This window comes from Miscanthus floridulus, chromosome 19 (genome assembly GCF_019320115.1).
Source record: "Miscanthus floridulus cultivar M001 chromosome 19, ASM1932011v1, whole genome shotgun sequence".
NCBI lineage: Eukaryota > Viridiplantae > Streptophyta > Magnoliopsida > Poales > Poaceae > Miscanthus > Miscanthus floridulus.
In genome coordinates, this window is record NC_089598.1 from 8,344,615 (window position 1) to 8,355,438 (window position 10,824).

The following is a 10,824-nucleotide window of genomic DNA, read 5'->3' on the forward strand; positions in this document are numbered from 1 at the left end:
ACTTAACTTTTTTTTGCGAAGGGAAGGGGACTTATATTAAATCATCTCAAATTACACATAAAAAATCTTAAATAAAAAATATATAATATTATATTCAAATTCTTCCATCGTCTTCTTTCCTAATGGCTTCCCTCAAACGTCTGCAACGGCGATCTCGTCGTGGCAATGACCGAAGTCATCGCAGGATACGCGACCCCGACCAAAAATCATCTGATTTCGCTCAAAATTTATTTGGACTCCTAAAACACTAGAAAACTGTGGGAAAAGTATGGGTCCCCTCCCCTTCTTGTCTCTGGCAGACGCACCGGAGAGGAAGAAGGAGAGGGGCCCTAGGCGCGACTGCGGTGGCGGCGGCGGAGAGAGGAGGTGGCAAGGGCTCTACCCTAGATCGTTTACTTAACTTTTTTTCCATCCGGTTGCCTAATTTGTTTTTTATTTCTGATGAGTACCTCTGATTTCTTATGTTTTTTCATATAAACTTAAAAGAATAATAATAAATAAATATAAAATTATAAACTTTGAACTTTTGATCCCATGATAAGAAACAAGGATTCCATCCTAAAATGTAAAAAAATAAAAAAAGAGCAGCAAAAGGAAGAATGGGTGCAAAACGGACGCAACACGTAAAAAAATATAAAAATAAAACAAATAAACTAATTTTCCTAACTAACTAACTAGAGTCTACGTATCAAAATATGTAACCTAAAATATGTACTATTTTTTTTATCTAAATCATTAAAAAGCTATCATATAAAAAAAAGGAAAAAGAAAACAAGAGAGGCCCCTCACATGCCGATATGTGTATCGGCGCCAATAGCGCTCACGTGGAGGACGTCTGTATCGTGTGGCGCCACATGTCGGTAATCCAAACGCCGATGGGCTTCTATCGGCCGCTGGTTAGCCGATTAGTTTACTGTTGGCTTTTGGACAGCCGATTGGCTTCTTAGATCTACAATTTTACTATTACAACTTCTAGATCTATAATTAAATATAATAATAATATTATTTTAGAAAAAAAATCGAAGCTCCTCCTATCTCACGTCAAGTGGGTGGGGGGGGGGGGGGGGAGGGGAGGGGAAACAAGTCGATGGATAACTGGATGGGCCTAGGCTTTAAATGAGCTGGGTTCAACATCATGAGCCATGTGAACTGATTAGGTTTGATTTCTCAACAAAAAAGAGCATGAAATTCTCAAAAAATAGAAAAAAATATGAAGTGATTTTAAAAGCTACCATCTGACCGTCTCTGGTCCAAAAAGTATGTAATTTTAGTTTTGTTAAGTAAAATTGATTTAAATTTAACCAAGTTCATAGAAATTACATCAACATTAACTAACAACACCAAATCAGTTTTCATTAAACCTACCATGAAATATGTTTCGATAGTGCACTTATTTCGTATTGTATAGATGTTAACATATTTTGGTTTAAGAGGTTTGATTTAGAAAAAAAAAAACTAAAACGACCAATATTTTGAACAGAGGGAGTAATTCTTTTTCAATTCATTTTCTGACGTTTGTTTTGCTCGAGTAACCCAGACCCTAACTGTCAAAATCCAGGCCCCCAAAATCTATCATAGACAAATCGGTTGAAGACAAAACTTGTACACATTTGGATTTCTGCTTCATATCCAGCGAGCATAAAACGATATTTTTTCCTTCAAACAAACCGATAGTAGAGCACAACTGCACAAGTCAACCCCCAGATGCCTGCACACAAGCAATTGCATAAAACGATATTTTTCCCTTCAAACAAACAGATAGTAGAGCACAAGTCAACCCCCAGATGCCTGCATACAAGCAATTGCATAAAACGATATTTTTCCCTTCAAACAAACAGATAATAGAGCACAAGTCAACCCCCAGATGCCTGCATACAAGCAATTGCATAAAACGATATTTTTCCCTTCAAACAAACAGATAGTAGAGCACAAGTCAACCCCCAGATGCCTGCATACAAGCAATTGCATAAAACGATATTTTTCCCTTCAAACAAACAGATTGTAGAGCACAAGTCAACCCCCAGATGCCTGCATACAAGCAATTGCATGGACGGAGGAAGCTCAGACACATTATACAAACGTTTTTCTACTACTCATTCGAATAACAGTATCCAGCCTTCCAGGCTTTCCAGAATACCTAACAAGTTCATAACTAATGCAAAAGATTAAAAGTAGCAATGGAGCACAGCTGGAAACTAAAATGCAAGTCTGCGAACTCTCATCTACCACAATGTGCATTATCCATTGCAAATGCAAGCCTCTGATCTCCGAAGAAATTTAAGGTGAAATTTTCAGCACAGGAAGATGGAGCACATAGATCACTTGCCATCAGCGATAGAGCATGCTTGGGTACACCCAGAAGGGCTGCAGTCGGGTGTTCCAGTTCCTCTTGAACACAAGGTCATCAGGGCCATAATCTGGATCACACACAGCATCTGCATCATCACCAATTCCATGCAACACCAAGGGTGGATCGTAATACCCATAGTACAAGCAATTGCTCCTCCCGCTCCATCGTCCTAAGCTGGCGCAAGAAAACGTCGAGCTCCTCACATCACTCCCAATAAACAGCGAGTAATTCTCTAGCTTCTTCACCTCCACCCAAGCTGCAGGCACAGTTGACATGTCGAGGCGATAGGCTTTGTACTTGACATGTGCTCCACTGGACGAAAGGATTATGTAATTGTCGACCATCAGGAGCATGTCACCACACACCGCGATCCACGGCCTTAGACATGGGCCTTCATCCTTGCCATCCCACCACACAGTTTCTATCTCCTGCAGACCAAGCTGGGGGGCCAAGGACAGATTGTGGAGCTTATAGTGGTTGTCTATTGCAATGAACTGACCATTAAACTCCACAATCTTATCAATCTGTGAATTATTGAGCTGTAGTTTTGACCAACAATCACTCCCAATCAGCCAATCAAGCAAGAAGCACTGACCGTCCTGTTTGGACACTGTGCAAACTAGGAGGTGTGAGTTTGGTGATGCAAGGGGAGTTGTCAGCATGCCACAGTACAAATAAGTGTTGTTGGTAAATGGGAGCTGTGGAGATAAAGCTTTGGCACCAGTGAACACATCCATGATAAGACAATTTCTGCCACAGCCACAAATCAGCTGGCCATAGGAAGAGCCGGCAAAGCATAACTTCTCAAATGTCTCTTCAGGAACCTGGCAGCGAAGGGTACTTTTCATGTTGGTTGGATCAAGGACCTGGCACATGCCTGACAGTCTTGCTTGTAATCCTGTGTTCCCGCTCATTCAAATTCAGGTAGAGTAGTGTTGAGCACGGCTTGGACGATCATATCCTCCCGTGCGCGTCGTTGTATTCGTGGCCATGACGAGGCGCTTCGTTCGCGTCGTGGCGAGTGCTGCCCGCGGTCTGCGGCATGGCCTGGTGTGTGGGATGGCGCACAACGCAGAGGTCGTGGCGCGCATAGCGAGCATGCAGGAGAGCGAGAGAATAGCTCCGCCACTCCCTGGTAGTTTCCTCTCTTAGCTTTTGTAGCTTGTGTATAAGTAGGATCTCAAATATTCAGAAAAGCTGATGCAATCTTGCTACGGCACCAAAAATCTGCTTGTGTCCATTTTGCTCTTGTTCTTGTCTGTGAGTTCGAGAGCTCGCCGGGAAGAATTCCGGCTGACATTTGGCCTCAGAGCTGACCGATCCAGGGATCATGCCGTGGTACTCCGTCCCACCCAGCGGGCGCTCGTGGACGCCACCGCGCCGAGGCCGCCACCGTCCGCTGTCGCCGTCACCAGGGCCGCGCCGAGGTCGCCGCGAGCCCGAAGTCATCATCCACCGCGCCGAGCGGGATTCCAATGGGAATTCCTCGCTCAAATTCCCCATGCTCACACGCACCAACTATCAAGAGTGGGCGATGTTGATGCAGGCGAATTTTGAGGCAGCGGGGTGGTGGTACGCCGTCGAGCCGGAGGAGGGGGACATGATCGACTACCGCGACGACCGTCTGGCGCTCACCGCAATCCTGCGGTCAGTGCCGGCGGAGATGCTGGGCACATTGCGCGGCAAGGGATCGGCGGCCGCCACCTGGCAGGCCGTCAAGACGATCCGCGTCGGCGTGCGGCGCGTGCGAGAGGCGAGCGCGCAGCAGCTGCGGCGCCAGTTCGGCGCCATGGCTTGGAAGGATGGGGAGAGCGCGGAGGATTTCGCGAACCGCATCACCGGCCTCGCCAACAACCTTCGTGTCCTCGGCGACGACATGAAGGACGTTGAGATCGTCCGCAAGATGCTGCAGGTCGTCCCAGAGCATCTTGCTCAGGTGGCGATCTCCATCGAGACGTTGCTCGATCTCAACGACCTCTCCGTCGAGGAGGTAACGGGGAGGCTCCGCGCCGTCGAACAGCGGCGCCAGGCATCACCCGTCACCGACAACCAGGGGCGTCTGCTCCTCTGTGAGGAGGAGTGGATGGCCCGGCTCAAGCTCCGCGACTCCGGAGAGAAGGGGAGCGGGAGCGGCACCACCGGCAGCAGCGGCAGCACCACCGGCGCCAGCGGCAAGAAGCGCGGCGGCCGTGGTCGTGGCCGCGGGCGTGGCAAGAGCGACGCCTCCACATTCCGAGATGGGGCAAAAGCCCAAGCGGGAGGTGGCAGAGGCCTCAACCGGGACCAGTGCGCGCGCTGCGGTAAGTCTGGCCATTGGGCCAAAGATTGCAGGAGCAGGCCCAAAGGAGAAGCCAACGTGGCGCAGGCTGAGGAGGAGGATGAAGCCTCTCTGTTGATGGCTCACGCATCAGTCTTCCCCAACGCGCCGCCACCGCCCACCGGCGGGGCCCGAGCCGCTTCTCCCCCACCGCTGCGCATCGTCGAAGCAAAGGTCTTCGCACAACTCGATGGCTCCGTCAAGCGCGACGACGGCGTGTGGTGTCTGGACAGCGGGGCCACGAACCACATGTCTGGCTGCAGGGAGGCGTTCGTCGACATCGACACCTCTATCCGCGGCACCGTCAAGTTTGGCGACGGGTCAGAGGTGGCGATCGTGGGGTCTGGCACCATCCTCTTCGAAGGCAAGACCGGTGAGCATCTCCCGCTCATGGGGGTGTACTTCATCCCCAGGCTGACGACCAACATCATCAGCTACGGCCAACTCGAGGAAGGTGGGTGTGAGATCCACTCCAAGGATGGTCTTCTCCGAGTTCGCGACGCCAAGGGACGGCTGATCATCCGCATCCGTCGTTCCTCCAACCGCCTCTACGTCCTGCGCGTCAAGATCGCCCGGGCGCTCTGCCTGGCCGCGCGCCAAACTGAGGATGCGTGGCTATGGCATGAGCGGTTTGGGCACCTGCACTTCGACGCCCTGCGCAAGCTCCAGCAGCGGGGCATGGTGCGCGGGCTACCCGACGTGGACCATGTCCACCAACTCTGCTCCGACTGCGTCGTCACCAAGCTCAAGAGGAGTCCGTTCCCGACGCAGGCAAAGCGGCGGGCAGAAGGCCTGCTGGATCTGGTTCATGGGGACCTGTGCGGCCCTGTTACGCCGGTGACCCCCGGTGGTAAGAAGTACTTCCTCCTCTTAGTGGATGATCGGAGCAGGTACATGTGGGTGGCGATGCTTGCCGCCAAGAGCGACGCCCTCGCCGCGGTCAAGAAGTTCCAGGCGCGCGTCGAGGTGGAGACTGGGCGGCGTCTCCGCGTTCTGCGGACCGACAATGGTGGAGAGTTCACCTCTGTCGAGTTCGAGACCTACTGCGCCGAGCACGGTGTTGATCGACAGCACACTGCGCCGTACACGCCTCAACAGAACGGCGTGGTCGAGCGGCGAAATCAGTCCGTCGTCACCATGGCGCGGAGCCTGCTGAAAGGAAGAAACATGCCAGCCACGTTCTGGGGAGAGGCGGTGGCCACCGCCGTTTACCTCCTGAACCACGCGCCCACCAAGGCTGCCGATGGCATGACGCCGTTTGAAGCCTGGCATGGACATCGGCCAGGTGTCCACCATCTGCAGACGTTCGGCTGCGTCGCGTACATCAAGGTGACGACCCCGCATCTCAGCAAGCTCGGCGATCGGGGAACTCCGGTAGTCTTCATCGGCTATGAACCCGGCGCCAAGGCATGGCGCTTCTACGACCCCGCAGCACGCCGTGCGGTCGTGTCCAGGGACGCGGTGTTCAATGAACCCGTGCCTTGGAGCTGGCAGGACGAGGACATCGGCAGCGGCTCAGACCTCGTCATCGAGTACCTCCCCATGGAGCTTGGGGCTGATCACTTCACCGACAACGTGGCGCCTAGTACCGCGGCGCAGTCCCCTTCACCAGGCTCGGCCGCTACCTCAGGTGTGGGAGCACCAACGACTGCAACACCTGTGCAGCCGCCCAATGTACAGGTGCCCGAAACACCTGCGCCGGCGTCACCGCTTCCACAGCCTGAGTTTGTCTCGCCACATCCGGGTGCGGAAGAGTACCTGGACGCCGACGCCGACGACATTGAGCCACGCTACCGCACCATCGACAACATCATTGGAGCAGCGACACCGCCGGGGTACGCCGCTCGTCAGGTTGCTGCTGAGCTCCACTTGCAGATCGAGGAGGAGCCGGCCTCTTTCGCCGAGGCTGAACGGCACCAGTCTTGGCGGCGCGCCATGATGGAGGAGATGGATGCCATTGAGAGCAACCAGACATGGCGTCTGGTGACGCTTCCGCCAGGTCATCGACCTATTGGCTTGAAATGGGTGTACAAGGTGAAGAAGGATGCCGCCGGTGAGGTCATCAAGCACAAAGCTCGGCTCGTCGCAAAGGGCTACGTCCAGCAACCCGGCATCGACTTCGACGAAGTGTTCGCGCCGGTGGCCCGCATCGAGTCCGTGCGGCTGCTGCTTGCACTCGCTGCCCAGGAGGGGTGGCCGGTGCATCACATGGACGTTAAGTCCGCGTTCCTGAACGGGGAGCTGGTCGAGGAGGTCTACGTCAAGCAACCTCCCGGCTTCGCCGTCGCCGGGCACGAGAACAAGGTGTTGCGCCTGAACAAGGCGCTCTACGGACTTCGTCAAGCACCGCGCGCGTGGAACGCGAAGCTCGACGAGACGCTAGTGGCACTCGGCTTCAACCACAGCACGTCGGAGCACGCCGTCTACGCACGCGGGAAGGGCGCGTCACGGTTGCTGGTGGGGGTCTACGTCGACGACCTCATCATCACCGGGAACGACGACGCCGAGATCGCCCGCTTCAAGCAACAGATGTCCAGCAGGTTTAAGATGAGTGATCTTGGCTTGTTGTGCTTTTATCTGGGCATTGAGGTGCAGCAGGGATGCGATGGGATCAAGCTGCAGCAGTCTGCGTATGCGCGCAAGATTCTGGAGCGCGCCGGCATGGGTAGCTGTAACCCGTGCTACACTCCAATGGAGCATCGCCTGAAGCTCTCGAAGTCCAGCACTGCAGAGCCGGTGAACGCCACTGAGTACCGGGGCCTAGTCGGCTGCCTCCGGTACCTGGTGCACACCCGCCCAGACATCACCTTCGCGGTCGGCTACGTAAGTCGTTTCATGGAGCACCCCACCGTCGAGCATCTCAACGCGGTGAAGCGCATCCTGCGCTACATCGCGGGAACGATCGACTATGGCTGCCATTACAAGCCCGGAAGCAAGAACCTGAAGCTACTGGGGTACAGTGACGCCGACATGGGCGGCGACGTTGATACAAGGAAGAGCACCACTGGAGTGCTGTTCTTCTACGGCTCTTGTCCGGTGACTTGGCAGTCACAAAAGCAGAAGGTCGTCGCGTTATCATCCTGCGAAGCTGAGTACATTGCAGGGACAACGGCGGCCTGTCAAGGTGTTTGGCTGGCGCAGCTGCTTGCCGAGCTGAAGAGCGAGCAGCGCACCGTCTTTCTCCTCAAGATGGACAGCCAATCGGCTTCCTGTCTTCCACGATCGGAGTAAACATATAGATGTCAGATTTCATTTCATCCGCGAGTGTGTTGGGGATGGGAAGCTGGACATTGAGCACGTCCGCACTGAAGAGCAGATCGCTGACATCCTGACGAAACCTCTGGCGCGAGACCGTTTCTGCAAATTGCGCGAGAAGATGGGCGTCGTCAAGATCAGCAAGGACATCAGGATTAGGGGGTGAAATGACAGTCTTGCTTGTAATCCTGTGTTCCCGCTCATTCAAATTCAGGTAGAGTAGTGTTGAGCACGGCTTGGACGATCATATCCTCCCGTGCGCGTCGTTGTATTCGTGGCCATGACGAGGCGCTTCGTTCGCGTCGTGGCGAGTGCTGCCCGCGGTCTGCGGCATGGCCTGGTGTGTGGGATGGCGCACAACGCAGAGGTCGTGGCGCGCATAGCGAGCATGCAGGAGAGCGAGAGAATAGCTCCGCCACTCCCTGGTAGTTTCCTCTCTTAGCTTTTGTAGCTTGTGTATAAGTAGGATCTCAAATATTCAGAAAAGCTGATGCAATCTTGCTACGGCACCAAAAATCTGCTTGTGTCCATTTTGCTCTTGTTCTTGTCTGTGAGTTCGAGAGCTCGCCGGGAAGAATTCCGGCTGACAATGCCGAGCTTGTGACCATCGTCACTTCTGGAAGGTAGATTAGGAGCACATACACTGATATGGGGCTGGACGAGGAGAGGCGGGAGCAGGGTGCACAATGTGGATTTAGATGGGTATGAGGCGAAAGCGGCACGCCAAGAGCGGAAGGTGCTAGCAAAGCTGAGGAGCTCAACAGAGGAACGATGGAATGGAGCAGACCTTCTGGGAGATCTGCCCACCCTTGAGGTCCATACACAGCAGGGGCTGTAGTGGAGGCAGAGGTGGCGCCGATTTTGCTAGGGCTTTGCATGATGTCAGACTCTCTGCAACATAGTAAAAAAAAGGTGAACAAGTTAGAACTGAAAAAAATGAAAAATAGTCAGTAAACTTGCTAGATACTTAGGTAACATGCAAACATTTTAAACTTTATGTGTTATCCAGTACAGATCTGAAGCCAGTTGTTAAGTTGTTATACACTGTTACAGACAAGAAATTATATGCACTGGGTGAACCCTAATGTTCAGGCTAAGACAGATCGAAAAAATACAGTTTTTAAGTCTTGCTTGAATTCAAACTTTTCTTCAAAACTACCTAAACCCATATCTATTTACAGAACATAATATTTAGGATGACCTACACATTAGTGAAGCATGAAACAAAGGTGAAACCTATGGCAAAATGACCAATTATGTGCTGCCGTCCACAGATCAACCATGGCATACAGAAAATACTTCAAGATTCAAAGCTGAACCCCCACCTAACATAAAATTGGTGTGTTTTATCGTAGCCATGTGAGGCATGGGCATACATCTTCTTAAATCTACCTGATCAATGAGGAGTCCATCTATTCCAGGGTAACGCAGAAGCAGAATCCAGTGTAAACAAGATACTAATGAAATTTCTTTGCTTGGTTTGGATTAAGAAATCAGAGCACCAAAGAAAAGACACAAGTGTGCCAAATGAAAAATTAAAAAGAAACTAGGAACTAGGTGCCAGAGCAAGCCTTTCTACTACCTACTAGATATTATCCTACAGGCATCCGCAATCACAAAATTTGACATAACACACACAGGAATTTTTTTGTTTTTTTGCTCTCCAGATTAAAGGCTCCCAGTTCTACTTCCTACTTGCCTAGTCTGCACAAATGCCACACGAGTGAAAGAAAAGATGCAACGTTTGTTCAAATGGCATAATAAATACGCGGTAATGCGCCAAATATATACAGTAAGTATTGTGCTTCTGAATTTAAGGAGAGCTGAGCCCTAACATCAGGATATAAAGTGGATTACATCAATGATGATCCAAAGTCAAGCCTCATGAGTCTTGACGGCTGCTAAAACACCTAGCCGCTACAAGGAAAACTACCAGATTTATTGACAACAATGATAAGAATTAGAATCCGAAACAAAACTAGAACCCCCCATGCACTGATACTGCTCTTTTTCAGATTAACTGTGACATACACAAAAAAAATGAGAGACATCACAGCCGTGTCTTATATAGTTTTATTGTACCCACATTAGCCGTGGGGCATAATCCCATTCAAAATCTACTCGATCAGGTACGGTTTATCGATCTAGGGTTCTTCCATGACCTGTACATCTTACAATCAAACCAAAATCCAATCGAAACCTAAACGTAACATCTCGATTCCAGATGAAACCACAACAACAAAGAACAAACGCGTGAGGCAATTTCGCGGTTCGGTTCAAGAAACCCAAGGCCAAAGGAGCAGGCACACATATGAGCAAAATGAACTGAGAGAGAGAGAGAGAGAGAGAGAGAGAGAGAGAGAGAGAGAGAGAGAGAGAAGGAAACTCGTGTTAAGGTTCAGGACTTGCTTAAGAAGCAGGTGTCAATCGGCGACGACGGCGCCGCGGCTGGTGCCGGCGCCTTCGCCTGCGATGACAGTGTTGCTTCCAGTTCCACAGCCTGTTCGCTTGTTGGTTTCAGCCAGCCCAAACCAGCCAGCCAATAGTGTTTTCCTCTCACAATAAACCAGCACCAGCCAGCCCAGAAACCAACCAGCGAGCATGGAGCCAGAAGCGCCGCTTCTCCTGCTTCTTGGCTCCCTCTGCCTCTGCTCTGTGGTGGTAGTACTGTAGTAGTATGCTCTCTGTTGCGGGCCAAATTTGGAGCTTACAATTGGCCCAAAAGCTACTAGTCTTGTTAAATTTTTGAAATTTCTAAATAACATCCGGTTTATGATTTTGTGATTTCGGTTGATTTTTTTTAGCAAATTGATCTGCTATAGAAACTATAACTCTTATAAAACTAAACCCCATTATTTTTTTTAGTTCAAGCTAAACCCCACTAGATATTTCTCTCTTCATG

The 10,824-nt window shown here is 51.1% G+C and overlaps 1 pseudogene; it reads right to left on the bottom strand.

Annotated features, from left to right (window-relative positions):
* Nucleotides 1–1,932: 1,932 nt before the first annotated feature.
* LOC136527884 (uncharacterized) lies at nt 1,933–10,412 on the bottom strand (annotated as a pseudogene).
* Nucleotides 10,413–10,824: the final 412 nt, after the last annotated feature.